Here is a 16,156-nt window from a genome sequence, read left to right on the forward strand (position 1 = left end):
GACTCCTGAAGGTGAAGGAGCAACAAGTGCCAATTGCCACCTCAACAGTGCACCGCCGGCAGTACCGGACGAATCGAGATGCCGTGGTCCCCATCCACAAAATCATCTGTGAGCTGGAGAGCCAAGGGGTGGTCAGAAAAACCCACTCACCCTTCAACAGCCCCATCTGGCCTGTGCGTAAATCTGAAGGAGAATGGAGATTGACTGTGGACTATCGTGCATTGAATGAGGTGACTCCACCACTGAGCGCTGCTGTGCCAGACATGCTGGAACTGCAGTACGAGCTGGAGTCCAAGGCAGCCAAGTGGTACGCCACCATTGACATCGCCAATGCATTTTTCTCCATTCCTCTGGCAGTAGAGTGCAGGCCTCAGTTTGCTTTCACCTGGAGGGGAGTGCAATACACGTGGAAATCACTGCCCCAGGGGTGGAAACACAGCCCCACCATTTGCCATGGGCTGATCCAGGCTGCATTAGAAAAGGGTGATGCTCCAGAACATCTGCAGTACATCGATGATATCATCCTGTGGGGGAGCACAGCAGCAGAAGTATTTGAGAAAGGAAAGAAAATCATCCAGATTCTCCTGAGCGCTGGTTTTGCCATCAAGAAAAGCAAAGTCAAAGGACCTGCCCGAGAGATCCAGTTCCTGGGAGTGAAGTGGCAAGATGGACGGAGCCAGATTCCCACTGAGATCATCAATAAGATCACTGCAATGTCTCCACCAACCAGCAAGAAGGAAACACAAGCCTTCCTAGGTGCCATAGGCTTTTGGAGAATGCACATTCCTGAGTACAGCCAGACTGTGAGCCCTCTCTACCTGGTCACCCGCAAGAAGAACGATTTCCACTGGGGCCCTGAGCAGCAGCAAGCCTTTGCCCAGATCAAGCAGGAGATCGCTCATGCAGTAGCCCTTGGCCCAGTCAGGACGGGACCAGATGTGAAGAACGTGCTCTACTCTGCAGCCGGGAACCATGGTCTGTCCTGGAGCCTGTGGCAGAAGGTGCCTGGTGAGACACGAGGCCGACCACTGGGGTTCTGGAGTCGAAGCTACAGAGGGTCCGAGGCCAACTACACTCCAACAGAGAAGGAAATCTTGGCCGCCTATGAAGGGGTTCAAGCTGCCTCAGAGGTGATTGGCACAGAAACACAACTCCTTCTGGCACCCCGACTGCCAGTGCTGGGCTGGATGTTCAAAGCAAAGGTTCCTCCTACCCACCATGCCACTGACGCCACATGGAGCAAATGGATTGCCCTCATCACACAACGCGCCCGTATTGGAAACCCGAATCGCCCTGGGATTTTGGAGATAATTACCAACTGGCCGGAAGGTGAAAACTTCGGTCTTGCCGACGAAGAGGAACAGGAACAAGTGACCCGGGCTGAAGAAGCCCCACCGTATAACCAACTGCCAGCAAATGAAACACGCTATGCTCTTTTCACTGATGGTTCCTGCCGCATCGTGGGGATGAACCGGAAGTGGAAAGCAGCCGTATGGAGCCCCACACGACAGGTTGCACAAGCTACTGAAGGAGAAGGTGGATCAAGTCAACTTGCTGAACTCAAAGCTGTTCAGCTGGCCCTGGACATTGCTGAAAGAGAGAAGTGGCCAAAACTCTACCTTTACACTGATTCATGGATGGTAGCCAATGCTGTGTGGGGTTGGCTGGAAAGGTGGAAAAAGGCTAACTGGCAATGTAGGGGAAAACCAATTTGGGCTGCTGACGAGTGGAAAGACATTGCCACTCGTGTAGAAAGGCTACCTGTGAAAGTCCATCATGTAGATGCCCATGTCCCCAAAAGTAGAGCTAATGAGGAGCATCAAAACAACAAACAGGTAGATCAGGCGGCACAGATAGAGGTGTCAAAGATAGACCTAGACTGGCAGCACAAGGGAGAGTTGTTCCTGGCTCGATGGGCCCATGATGCCTCAGGCCACCAGTGTAGAGATGCCACGAGTGGGCACGAGACTGAGGGGTGGATCTAACCATGGACAGTATTTCTCAAGTTATCCATGACTGTGAGACGTGTGCTGCCATCAAGCAGGCCAAGCGGGTGAAGCCCCTCTGGTATGGGGGGCGGTGGTCCAAATATAAGTATGGGGAGGCCTGGCAGATTGACTACATCACACTGCCCCAGACACACCAAGGTAAGCGCTATGTACTGACCATGGTGGAAGCCACCACTGGATGGTTGGAGACCTACTCTGTGCCTCACGCCACTGCTCGGAACACCGTCTTGGGCCTTGAGAAACAAGTTTTGTGGAGGCATGGTACCCCTGAGAGAATTGAGTCAGACAATGGGACTCATTTCAAGAATAACCTTATCAACACCTGGGCCAAAGAACATGGTATTGAGTGGGTGTAGCATATCCCCTACCATGCACCAGCTGCAGGGAAGGTGGAGTGGTACAATGGACTGTTAAAAACCACTTTGAAAGCACTGGGTGGGGTATCTTTTAAGAATTGGGAGCAGCATTTAGCAAAGGCCACTTGGTTAGTTAACACCCGAGATTCCACAAATCGAGCATGCCCTGCCCAGTCTGAGTCCTTGCATACAGTAGATGGAGATAAAGTCCCAGTGGTGCATGCCAGGGGTTTGTTAGGGAAGAGAGTTTGGATCAATTCTGCCTCAAATACAGACAAACCCATTCATGGGATTGTTTTTGCTCAAGGACCAGGTTGCACATGGTGAATAATGCAGAAGGATGGGACAACACGATGTGTACCTCAGGGAAATCTAATTGTTGGGTGAGAACCACATGTAAATATTACTATTGAATATCCTTGTCATTGTCTGTCTATAGCTGTATCTTGTATATATATGTGTGTATGATGTATGTGTTTATAGAATTACAGTGTGTATCAGATATGGTAGTAAGCTGATGATATGGGGATAAGGGGTGGAATGTCTTGGGGTGACTGTATGATGCCTATATCCCCAAATCATCTGTTCTGTTGGTGTTGAATATTAAATTCTGCAACTTTAAGACTGGTTCCAGGAGTGAAAGGGCAGGGGGGGGAAAAGAAGTGCAGAGTTTGTTATCAGAGACTGCACGGGCATTCCTGCTCTCGGACTGTGTTGTCTGTGGTGGACAGCGAGAGAGAGCTCTCCTTTGCTCTTGGTTAGTTTTTTGGCTAGCTGAGGCAGAGAAGCCCCCTGGATTGTTTTTTTCCCATTTTTTTTTCTGTTTTCCTGGAACTGTTTGAACCTGCTTTGGACTGAAAACCCAGAAGAGCACCGGGAGCTCACACCTGTGGCCCACCAGGCCTGGCCTGGGCTGCGGCATTTCCCAGCACCAGAGGGACTGAGAGCAGACTGAGTGAGCCAGGCAGCCACGGAAAGAACTCTTCTAAATCTCCCATCTCCTCGGAACAGCAAGAGGTTTTGCTGTTTGATATTGTTCATTGTTGCGCTGGGAGGTGTGTTGCCTGTTGAATAAACAGTTGGGTTTTTTTTCCACTTCTCTCCAATTTTTTTTCCCCCTTTTTCCCGAGGGACCTCATTCAGAGGTTTCCTCCCAAATTTGCCCTAAACCAGGATACCTTGTTAATCCTTGAATGGATTTTCACAAGCAATCAGCCCACAAAGACAATTACCACGTTTCAAGAAATCATGGCACATTTGATAAAAAAGGCCAGAACCTGCCTGCGCTCGCTTTCAGGGTGTGAGTTCGCATGCATTTACCTGCCCCTGACCATGGGAGATTTGGAAAATCTGCTCCAAAGCAATGAAAACCTCCAATTTGCTCTAGATAGCTATACAGGTCAAATTTCTATTCACATACCAAAACACAAACTTTTTAACCAAAATGCAACCTTCAATCTGGTCCCAAAACTTGTTCAAAGTAGATCACCTCTCAATGCTCTAACTGTCTTTACAGACGGCTCAGGTTCCTCACACAAGTCTGTCATGACTTGGAAAAACCCCAAAACTGACAAATGGGAATCTGATGTCCAAATTGTGGAGGGATCTCCACAAATTGCAGAATTGGCAGCCGTTGTTAGAGCCTTTGAGAAATTCAAAGACAAACCCTTTAACCTGGTCACAGATTCAGCTTTAGTAGCTGGTATAGCTGAGAGCATAGCATGCTTTCCTCAAGGAAGTCTCCAATCCAAAATTACAACAGTTGATTTCTACATTAATAACCCTCATTTCCAACAGAAAATTACCCTACCATATCATGCATGTTAGGTTACACACTGACCTCCCAGGTTTTATTACGGAGGGAAACAGGAAAGCGGATGCCCTGGCCATGCCAGTTGAGACTGCAGACATCTCCAACATTTTTGCTCAAGCGAAGCTTTCACATTCATTTTTTGACCAAAATGTACCTGCCCTCATGAGAATGTTTAAAATTTCTAAGTGCCTAGCAAAAGTCATTGTGGCAACATGCCCAAACTGTCAAAACTATCAAGTGCCCTCTATGGCCACGGGAGTCAATCCCAGAGGCCTGAACAGCTGCCATCTGTGGCAGTCTGATGTGACCCATTTCCCACCTTTTGGAAAGTCTAAGTTTGTACACGCGTACATTGACATGTTTTCTGGAGCGGTTTTTGCATCGACTCATGCAGGAGAAACAGCAACTCACGTTATCAAGCATTTTCTCCTAGCATTTGCCACTCTGGGATTTCCAAAAAAGATCATAATTGATAATGGACCCACCTATGTCTCTCACAAATTTGAAGTGTTCCTCAGCGAATGGGGAATTGAACACATTCAAGCCATTCCTGGAAATTCCTCAGGACAGTCCATCATACAGACAACTCATCAAACCATCAAAAGAGTCCTTCACCAGCAGCGAAGAGACACAGAAATTTTATCTCCGGTGGAAAGACTGCAAAGCTCTCTACGTCATCAATTTCCTAAATGGCACCGAGTCAGAACCAGACCCTCCAATAGTCCGACACTTTGCAAACTCAACCCAGGCAAAGCTCACTGAAAAACCACCAGTGCTGGTGAAAGATCCAGAAACGCATCAGGTCTCTGGACCTTTCCAGTTAATTACCTGGAGAAGGGGGTACACTTGCGTCTCCCTGCCATCTGGACCAAGATGGTTCTCAGGAAAAAACATAAAACCATACCTAGGCACGGCGAAACCTACTCCAACAGACAAATACAAAAATTCTCCAGAGTCAAATACAAGACCTCCTCAAAATCAAACCAGTGCTGCTTGGAAAAGAAGACGCCGCCGAACATCTGCACATCAAAGAAAAAATCATCCTGTCACAAGACAGCAGACGAAACAAAAAACTAGGCAGCAGTCTGCTGCATCAGGCAAATCATAAGCCAGACATAGTCTGGCCACAAAGTAACCTTTAGTTAGATGTTACTATCTCTACTAAAACACCCTAGTATTAGTCCCCTCCCCAATGATTTTACTGTAACCCTTAATCCTGTATTCACTTCCCTACCTCTAGGAAAAAAAAAAGGGGGGGGGGGGAGAAGGGACAAAGGAAAGAGATGAAGGTGAAAACCCTAATCCTCTCTCCCTTGCCTCATAAAAACAACTGATTTTACTTATATTCCCTATCAGAAGCCCCATCCTTGTCCAAAGATGAAAATTATCTTTGTTGATGCTGTCCTCACTGCTGTCTGGACCCGCTTCACCATGTTGCATGCCTTCAGTTGGATCAGTCCACAACCCAAATATAATGTCTGGGTGACTTTAGCAACTTTAGCAAAGACATTAAAACAAGATAACATGTGCCTGTCTATGGGCAACCTTGATAACCCACTTTCCACATGTTTAGTAGGAATTCCCTTTGTAGCAGATGAGTGGCCTGTCCACAACTTGGAGCTTCTCTGCACCACTGGTAAGAGACCAAATCCAGCTGTCACTTGGGTCCATTGGACAAAAATACTGCCAAATGCTCCCGAGGAACCCCAAGAATTAGATTTGCTGGGGTCCTCCAAAGCAACATACTGTGACAAATTGTACTACAAAAGTCCAAAGCAAAATTGGCCTGGATTGAGTCAAATAAGAAACATACAGAAAAGACGTGTCATCCATCAACAAAGCCTATAATTATCCAGACTGGTGCAATTACACCACTCATGCTCTCTCTGAATCCTCTATCCACCCCAAAATGTTACCCTGTGGAAGGTTTCTTATCTGTGGTGATGGGGTTTGGGCTGGAATCCCCTCTCGCCTTCAGGGGGGACCCTGTAGCCTTGGCAAGCTTTCTACCTTCACCCCCAACATTACCTTATTACATAATTGGAAAAAGGAGAGTGAATCAAAACACGACAGATCTTACACTGATTTTGATGAAAGTTGTAACCCTAAATTGTACATTTGGAACAAACCCACAAGGGCTGCTGTCTCACTGTTCTTACCATGGGTAGCTGCAGCAAAGGCCCTTGGCAAAATTACTCATTTGGGGTGTTGGCTCAGTAAGCAAGCCAATGTTACATCTGCTGCCTTGAGTGATCTTGTAACGGATGAAGAAACCACAAGACACACATTCCTGCAAAATTGAGCTACAATCGACTTCCTGCTGCTCGCCCACCGACATGGCTGCAAAGACTTGGAGGGGATGTGCTGCTTCAATCTCTCCTCACATTCAACATCCATCCAGGCAAACATCCAGATACTGAGGGACCTCGCGAAGGATTTGAAAGTAGAAACCACCCCAGACTGGCTCAACAACCTTTTTGGACAATGGGGACTGACGGGGTGGGCCGCATCTTTGGTCAAGGGACTTTTATGGATTTTAATTGTAGTTGTTATTGTATTAGTTATGTTTGCTGCTTTGTTCAATGTTTTAAGAAAGTTGCTGGAAGCGCCTTTTTAGTAAATACAGAGAGAGGAGTTGTGGATGGCGCAGAAAACATTCATAAAGAAGAAAGTTTCTCTGTGTCCCCAGAACAGGCCTGCAGACACACACATTTAGAAGAACTAGGGAATTACAGCTTGGAAATTCTTTTCAGGCCTGGATTTCTCCTGACTCTCAGGTCCATTCCCAGGCTGACAAGCTGACTACAGCTTCAGTTAGGGAGGAAGACTCCCAGGGTGATAACATGGTGAAAAACAGAGTGGAATTCATAATAAAGATTAACACCTGGTGTCTATCCCATGGGATACCTCCTGAGGTACTGTCCCAAGGATGTTTTTTCCCAGTTGTCCAATGAACTAATGTCCTGTCCTAGCTGCACATAACACACTTTAAATACGGGTTGTCCGTACAATAAAGTAGGCCTTTTTCCCCGAAAAGGTCAGTGTGTGTTGCTGTCCTTTCTCTCTCTTTTCAACGCAGTAACCAAACAGGTCCCTTGGAAAACCATAGCTTAAAGATAAGAAATGGCTTGTTAAATGACGAATACTAAAAAGAATTCAAACCCCATTAGTGGACCCCCTGTTATCTATATATATTAGTGGTTCATTTTCCTTTAGTATTGTCCTAGGGTGACGTTATGGTGCTTGTATCCCCAATCGTGTGTTCTGTTTATGCTTGTTATTATGTTCTGTGCTTTCAGGACTGACTCTGAAAGTGAAAGTTTGTTTTGTCTTGTTATCAACTGGTTCACCTTCCCCATGGTCTGTGTTTAGGAGAGGCTAGGCTTGCCTTGCTTGCTTGCTTGCTTGCTTTCGCTCCTACTTTTTGCTTTTGCCCTTGCTTTTGCTTATTAGTTAGTTTAGCCAAGCAGACGAATTTTTTCCCTGGACTTTTTTTTTTTTTTTCTTTCTTTCCCTTTCCTGAATACCATCTGAACCTGTTCCAGACGGGGACCTGGGAAACACCAAGAAACACTGGGAGTCTGCATATTGTGATCTGCAGCAGTCAACCCCAGCACTGGAGACTGATAACTGAAAGGCCACTGGCAGGAGAGACTTTCTGAGTTTGTCACCCTTTCAGAGGGGTGAAAGAGTTTTTGTTATCTGGTGTTGTTTTCTTTTTTTTTCTTTTTTTTTTTTTTTTGTTAAATAAACAGGACTTTTTCTACTTCTCTCTGAGGAAATTCTTCCCGAACCTGGTGGTGGGGGGATGAGTCATGGGGGTTTGCTTTCTGGGGGCTCCTTCTGGAGTTTTTCCCCCAAATTTGCCCTAAACCAGGACAAATATTTTGGCGCCCAACTTGGGGCTCCAGAAAGTGGAAATAACCCTGTTCTAATAATATTTTGGTTCCAATTACTTTGTGTTGGTATAGAGCAGTTACTGTCTATGTTGTTTGAATTCATAATGTCTCTTGGGGTGGAGGCCTGCATGTGTTTCTGGTCCCTAGGGTTTTTTGTGGTCTTAATACCTCTATGGTCCCTAGGTTTATTTTCTTATCCAGAAATAGATCCGGTATTGTCCCTAATATATAGTTTCTGCAGCAGAGGGGCACTGACCAGAATATCCATCGGGCTGGTTGTCTCGGTTTGAAAGACAGGTATCTTCTAAGGAAAGGTGAGAACCCTTTTCCTGAGATGCAGAGTGCAACCCCTTCCCTTTTAATTATTTTAGTTTCAAATCAGAGGCTGTCAGGCAGGAGATATGGGGATAGGAATAACAGTTCTTTACTGATATCTAACAAGGCAAAATAGCAGAAACAACAACAGCTATAAAAATTGACAACAAAGCAGAACAGTATAGCTCAGTTCCAGTCCCTTTTGGCCAAGGCTCCCTCTTTCCCTGCGCTCAGTTACCGGTGCTGTGGGCAGGGCAGGTCCGGTGCAGTCGAAGATGACTGGAGTGATGGCAGCAGTGGACCAGGGGTGAGAGGGATGGAGGAGCTACTCACCCTCACGGTGTCGGTCGTGGTGCTCAGCAAAGTGTCTGGAGGTAGTAGGATGAGGTGGGAGAGCAGCAGAGAGATGTCCAACGGCAGGGAGCATGGATCTCGGCTCTGGGATGGCAGGGGAGATGCCAGATTGGAGCACGGGCCGTCTTCCCACTCCACGAGCCAAGCGAGAGAGCCAGGGAGCGTGCTCCAGACCCCTCTCCCCTCTTTCCCTTTCCAGTCTCCCCCCCCACCTCCACCCACCCCCCTGCAAGAGAACATTATCTTATCGTTTCTAAGGTGTAGCCACAACTACTTAGCATAAGAATGGGAGAAATTCCACAGAAAGAAAAGGGAACAATTCAACCCCCAACACTGGGCTTGGTTGTAATGGCTTGCAGGAGGTTTATAAAGATGCTGGAGTCTGTTTCGCGAATGTATGGTTCATGGTTATGGTTGTGCACCCAGTTTGTTAGAGGAGAAGCAGGGGATGAGGCTTTTCAGCCTTTGTTTTCCTTCTTCTCCTCTGAATTTGTTACATCCTTATTAGAGAATGTTCAGTTTCCCCTGAATGTTAGAGACCATCTTTCTGGTGTTTAATCTGGTAAGCTTTCTCTATACAGTCTGCACTTTCTCTAGAATGAGAGCTGAGATTTCTAGAGGGGCTGATGAGACCCCTGACCTGGGAGTAGAGCCAGGCATGAGAAATCCTGAGTGGTGTGGGAAATGGGAGGATATGGGCCAAATAATAAATGAATTTTCTGACCCTATAGCCCGGGACTTTCCATGTGAACAAATTCAGAACCCAGCTGAGGTGGCAAAGTACCTGAAAGACAAGTGCCATGATAATTCTAAGGAGAAAAAGATCATTGCAGTGAGCTGGGCCCTGGCATATGCTTATCATACCCTGCTAGATACTGTAGGGCAGCAGACAGAGGAAGGGGGACAGGGAGATAAATCAGCCACTATCCCAGTCACTCAGGCTGCAGCCAACACCCCAGGCTCGAGGCCAGCAACTACACCTGACAGTGAGCCTAAGCCAGCAGCTAAAGCAGTCTGTAAACCTCAACCAATGGCTGTTGCTACTAGCACGAGAAGTGGAAAGTGCACAGACAAGACCGATAGACCAGCGGATGACGATGATGATGATGATGCAGGAGAAGGACCCTCAAAGCCTCCTGACATAAAACCAGGAGTCAAAGCAACTGGTACAAGATCAGAGGCCAATATTGAGTCCTTTTCCCTAAAGGACCTCCATGGCCTAAGAAAGGATTACACTCGACAACCTGATGAGTATAATTAGTTGGTTAGTCCGTGTCTGGGATGCTGCAGGCGAGGCTACAATTCTGGATGGCACTGAAGCCAGGCATTTGGGATCCCTGTCACATGATCCTGTCATCGACCAAGGAATGATGAGGGGGGCTAACCCTCGCAGCCTCTGAACACGCGTCCTAGACAGTGTAGCACAAAGATACCTGTGTGCAGATGATCTTTATATGCAGCAGACCCACTGGAAGACGATAGAACAAGGGATCCAACACCTGAGAGAAATGGCAGTGGCAGAGATTATATTCTCAGATGACATAACAACTAGGAATCCGGACTTGGTACTGTGTATATCCGTGATGTGGCGAAAACTTGTACGGCTTGGGCCCCATGAATATGCTTCTGCTTTAGCAAAAATGAAGCAGGATGAGAGGGATGAGACCGTGCTCGATATGGTGAAGAAGCTCGGAGCATATGCAGATGCTGTGCATGGCCCAACACATGCCAGGATAGCAGCAGTGGAAACACGTCTGCAGAAATTAGAAGACAAGATAGAGGAGAATCATAAAAGACTCAGGGAGGAGATTAAAGAGGACCTTCTCCAAATCTCAGCAGTACAAATTAGAGGCCCTGGTATCCAACGCAGACGTTCCCCCAATGGGGAAAGAACCTACACCCCACGAGCTGAGCTGTGATTCTTCCTATGTGATTGCAGAGAAAACATGAGGAGATGGGATAGAAAATCTGCTGCTCTGGCACAACGGGTGAGTGAATTGAAGGAAGGCAAGACTCCAAGAGGAAGTTCCACCAAAAGGAGAGCAGCTCCCGTCGCCTGTAGCCAAACTGCCAAGTATGATGATGATGATGATATGTCTGATCCCCTTGAAGGAACCTCTAAGACATATGCCCAAGGAAAGAAGGATAAACAGGCTAACAGGGGCCCTGCCTCTAGCCAGGGAGAGGAGAGGGAAAATCGTGTTTTCTGGACTATGTGGATTCGTTGGCCTGGCACACCTGAAACACAAAAGTATAAAGCTTGGGTTGATACTGGTGCACAATGCACATTAGTCCCATCAAGATATGTGGGGGCAGAATCTGTTTCTATTGCTGGTGTGACAGGTGAATCACAGGACTTTACCTTGGTGGAAGCTGATGAGAGCCTGACTGGAAATGAATGGAAAAAACATCCTATTGTGACTGGCCCAGAGGCCCCATGCATTTTGGGCATAGATTACCTCTGAAGGGGGTATTTTAAAGACCCAAAAGGATTCAGGTGGGCATTTGGGATAGCAGCTGTGGTGGCAGAGGGCATTCAGCAATCGAACACCTTGCCTGGACTGTCCGAGAATCCAACTACAGTAGGACTTGTGAATGGAGAAGAGCAAAAGGTACCAATTGCCACTTCAACAGTGCATCGCCGACAATACAGAACAACTCGAGATGCTGTGGTTCCCATCCACAAGATGATCCTTGAGCTGGCGAGCCAAGCGGTGGTCAGCAAAACCCACTCACCCTTCAACAGACCCATCTGGCCTGTACGTAAATCTGAAGGAGAATGGAGACTGACAGTGGACTACCGTGCATTGAATGAAGTGACTCCACCACTGAGCGTTGCTGTGCCGGGCATGCTGGAACTCCAGTACGAGCTGGAGTCCAAGGCAGCAAAGTGGTACACCACTATCGATATCGCCAATGCATTTTTCTCCATTCCTCTGGCAGCAGAATGCAGGCCTCAGTTTGCCTTTACATGGAGGGGAGTGCAGTATACCTGGAACCGACTGCCCCAGGGGTGGAAGCACAGTCCTACCAACTGCCATGGACTGATCCAGACTAAACTAGAAAAGGGTGAGGCTCCAGAACATTTACAATATATTGATGATATCGTTGTGTGGGGGAGCACAGCAGGAGAGGTGTTTGAGAAAGGAGAGAAAATCATCCAGAATCCTCCTGGAAGTCGGATTCGCCATCAAGAAGAGTAAAGTTAAGGGACCTGCTCGAGAGATCCAGTTCCTGGGAGTGAAGTGGCAAGATGGACGGCGTCAGATTCCTACTGATGTCATCAACAAAATCACAGCTATGTCCCCACCAACCAACAAGAAGGAGACACAAGCTTTCTTAGGCGCCATAGGTTTTTGGAGGATGCACATTCCTGAGTACAGTCAGATCGTGAGCCCTCTTTACCTGGTCACCCGCAAGAAGAACGATTTCCATTGGGGCCCTGAGCAGCAGCAAGCTTTTGCCCAGATAAAGCAGGAAATTGCTCATGCAGTAGCCCTTGGCCCAGTCAGGACGGGACCAGATGTGAAGAACGTGCTCTACTCTGCAGCCGGGAACCATGGTCTGTCCTGGAGCCTGTGGCAGAAGGTGCCTGGTGAGACTCGAGGCCGACCATTAGGATTTTGGAGTCGGAGCTACAGAGGGTCTGAAGCTAACTACACCCCAACAGAGAAGGAGATCTTGGCTGCCTACGAAGGGGTCCAAGCAGCCTCAGAGGTGGTTGGCACAGAAGCACAACTCCTCCTGGCACCCCGACTGCCAGTGCTGGGGTGGATGTTCAGAGGAAAGGTTCCCTCAACCCACCATGCCACCAGTGCTACATGGAGCAAGTGGATTGCCCTCATTACACAGCGCACCCAGATTGGAAAACTGAATCGCCCTGGGATTTTGGAAGTAATTACAAATTGGCCTGAAGGTGAAAGTTTTGGTGTCACAGATGAGGAACAAGAACCAGTGACACGGGCTGAAGAAGCTCCACCATATAACCAACTGCCAGCAGAGGAAACACGCTATGCTCTATTCACCGACGGTTCCTGTCGCATTGTGGGGATGAATCGGAGGTGGAAAGCAGCCGTATGGAGCCCCACGCGACGGGTAGCAGAGGCCACTGAAGGAGAGGGTGGATCCAGTCAACTTGCTGAACTCAAAGCGGTTCAACTGGCCTTAGACATTGCTGAAAGAGAGAAGTGGCCAAAGCTTTACCTTTATACCGATTCATGGATGGTAGCCAATGCTCTGTGGGGATGGTTGGAGAGATGGAAAGAGGCTAACTGGCAGCGTAGAGGAAAACCAATTTGGGCTGCCGAAGAGTGGAAAGATATCGCTACCCGGTTAGAGAAATTACCTGTGAAGGTTCGCCATGTAGATGCCCATGTTCCCAGAAGTAGGGCTAATGAAGAGCAGAAAAACAATCAGCAGGTAGATCAGGCTGCACAGATAGGGGTGTCGAAGATAGACCTTGATTGGGAACACAAGGGAGAGTTGTTCCTGGCTCGATGGGCCCATGATGCCTCAGGTCATCAGGGCAGAGATGCCACATATAAGTGGGCACGAGACCGAGGGGTGGATCTAACCATGGACAGTATTTCTCAAGTTATCCATGACTGTGAGACGTGCGCTGCCATCAAGCAAGCCAAGCGGGTGAAGCCCCTCTGGTATGGGGGGCGGTGGTCCAAGTACAAGTATGGAGAGGCCTGGCAGATTGACTACATCACACTGCCTCAAACCCGCCAGGGCAAGCGCTATGTACTGACCATGGTGGAAGCCACCACTGGATGGTTGGAGACCTACCCTGTGCCTCATGCCACTGCTCGGAACACCATCCTGGGCCTGGAAAAGCAGGTCCTTTGGAGGCATGGCACCCCTGAGAGGATTGAGTCAGACAATGGGACTCATTTCAAGAATAGCCTTATCAACACTTGGGCTAGGGAACATGGCATTGAGTGGGTGTACCATATCCCCTACCATGCACCAGCTGCAGGGAAGGTGGAAAGGTACAATGGACTGTTAAAAACCACCTTGAGAGCATTGGGTGGGGGATCATTCAAAAACTGGGAGCAGCATTTAGCAAAGGCCACTTGGTTAGTTAACACCCGGGGTTCCACCAACCGAGCGGGCCCTGCCCAGTCTAAGTCCCTGAATATAGTAGATGGAGACAAAGTCCCAGTGGCACATATCAGAGGTTTGTTAGGGAAGGCAGTTTGGATCAATTCTGCCCCGAGTACAGACAAACCCATTCGTGGGATTGTCTTTGCTCAAGGACCAGGTTGTACATGGTGGGTAATGCAGAGAGATGGAACAACACGATGTGTGCCTCAGGGAGATCTGATTGTGGGGTGAGGCAGCATGAGACAGAAGGAAATATGTAAGTGTCAAAGGTCTGAGCAAGTGAGATAGAAGGAAATGTGTAAATGTCGAAGGTTTGAGCAAGTGAGATGGAAGAAAATGTGTCCGAATAAGTGAAAGATGGAAATTTCTACTTGCTGAAGTTTTTACATGCTGTTTAGTATGTTCACGATATGGAGATAAGGGGTGGAATGTCCTAGGGTGATGTTATGGTGTTTCTATCTCCAATCGTGTGTCCTGATTATGTTTGGTATTATGTCCTGTGCTTCCAGGACTGAGTCTGAGAGTGAAGCTTTGTTTTGTCTTATTATCAGCCGGCTCACCTCCCCCATGGTCTATGTTTAGGAGAGGTTTTAGCTCGGCTTGCTTGCTTGCCTGCTTGCTTGCTTGCTTGCTTGCTTGCTTGCCTGCTTGCTTGCTTGCTTGCTCGCTTCTGCCTTTTTCTTTCCTTCGCTTTGCCCTTGCTTTCTGCTTATTAGTTAGTTCAGCTAGGCAGTCCAACTTTTTCCCTGGACTGTTTTCTCTTCCACCCCGTCCCCTCCCTCTCCTGGATACCATCTGAACCTGTTCCGGACGGGGACCTGGGAAACCCCAAGAAACACCGGGAGGCTACACTTTGTCACCTGCAGCAGTCATCCCCAGCGCCAGAGACTGATAACTGAGCGACCACTCGCCAGAGAGACTGAGTTTGTCATCCCTTCAGAACGGTGAAAGAGTTTTTTTTGTCAGCTGGTGTTGTCTTTTTTCCCTGTGCTGGGGAGTGTCTTGCTTGTTAAATAAACAGGTTTTTTCTCCCACTCTTCTCCGAGGAAATTCTTCCCGAACCCGGTGGGGTGGGGGGGGAGGAGTCGTGGGGTTTGCTGTCTGGGGGCTCCTTCTGGAGGTTTTCCCCCAAATTTGCCCAAAACCAGGACAGTACCTCAGGGAGATCTGATTGTGGGGTGAGACTCATATGCAAATATCATTGTTTGCTGGATGTTACTACCATTGTCTGTACATTAGATCACACAGACATGAGACAGAAGGAAATGTCTAAGTGTCGAAAGTCTGAGCAAGTGAGATGGAAGGAAATGTGTTTGAGTAAGTGAAAGATGGAAGTTTTTACTTGATGACGTTTTTACATGGTGTTTAGTAGTATGTTCACGATATGGAGATAAGGGGTGGAATGTCCTAGGGTGACGTTATGGTGCTTGTATCCCCAATCGTGTGTTCTGTTTATGCTTGTTATTATGTTCTGTGCTTTCAGGACTGACTCTGAAAGTGAAAGTTTGTTTTGTCTTGTTATCAACTGGTTCACCTTCCCCATGGTCTGTGTTTAGGAGAGGCTAGGCTTGCCTTGCCTGCTTGCTTGCTTGCTTTCGCTCCTACTTTTTGCTTTTGCCCTTGCTTTTGCTTATTAGTTAGTTTAGCCAAGCAGACGAATTTTTTCCCTGGACTTTTTTTTTTTTTTTTTTCTTTCTTTCCCTTTCCTGAATACCATCTGAACCTGTTCCAGACGGGGACCTGGGAAACACCAAGAAACACTGGGAGTCTGCATATTGTGATCTGCAGCAGTCAACCCCAGCACTGGAGACTGATAACTGAAAGGCCACTGGCAGGAGAGACTTTCTGAGTTTGTCACCCTTTCAGAGGGGTGAAAGAGTTTTTGTTATCTGGTGTTGTTTTCTTTTTTTTTCTTTTTTTTTTTTTTTTGTTAAATAAACAGGACTTTTTCTACTTCTCTCTGAGGAAATTCTTCCCGAACCTGGTGGTGGGGGGATGAGTCATGGGGGTTTGCTTTCTGGGGGCTCCTTCTGGAGTTTTTCCCCCAAATTTGCCCTAAACCAGGACAAGTATCTATAGGCTAGCTTTGAATGTAAAATCCTTTGGGGATTGGTTAGAATGTAGAATTCCCTTGGTAATTGGTGCAAAATGTAAAACCCTCAAAAGATATAAAAAACCCTGAAAAACCCCAACCGTTGAATATGCAAGACTGGATGCCTTCATAGAATAAACTATGGATTTGCGCCTTTCTTCGTATTCCGATCTCTTCACCCTGCTGGCTGAGAGTGCGCCACAAGCCAC

The 16,156-nt window shown here is 47.6% G+C and overlaps 1 pseudogene; it reads left to right on the top strand.

Moving 5' to 3' along the window:
* The first annotated feature begins 5,539 nt into the window (after positions 1 to 5,539).
* On the top strand, positions 5,540 to 6,882 carry LOC148220167 (uncharacterized; annotated as a pseudogene).
* Positions 6,883 to 16,156: the final 9,274 nt, after the last annotated feature.

Source organism: Sturnus vulgaris, chromosome W (genome assembly GCF_052056855.1).
Source record: "Sturnus vulgaris isolate bStuVul1 chromosome W, bStuVul1.hap1, whole genome shotgun sequence".
NCBI classification, from domain to species: Eukaryota; Metazoa; Chordata; class Aves; order Passeriformes; family Sturnidae; genus Sturnus; species Sturnus vulgaris.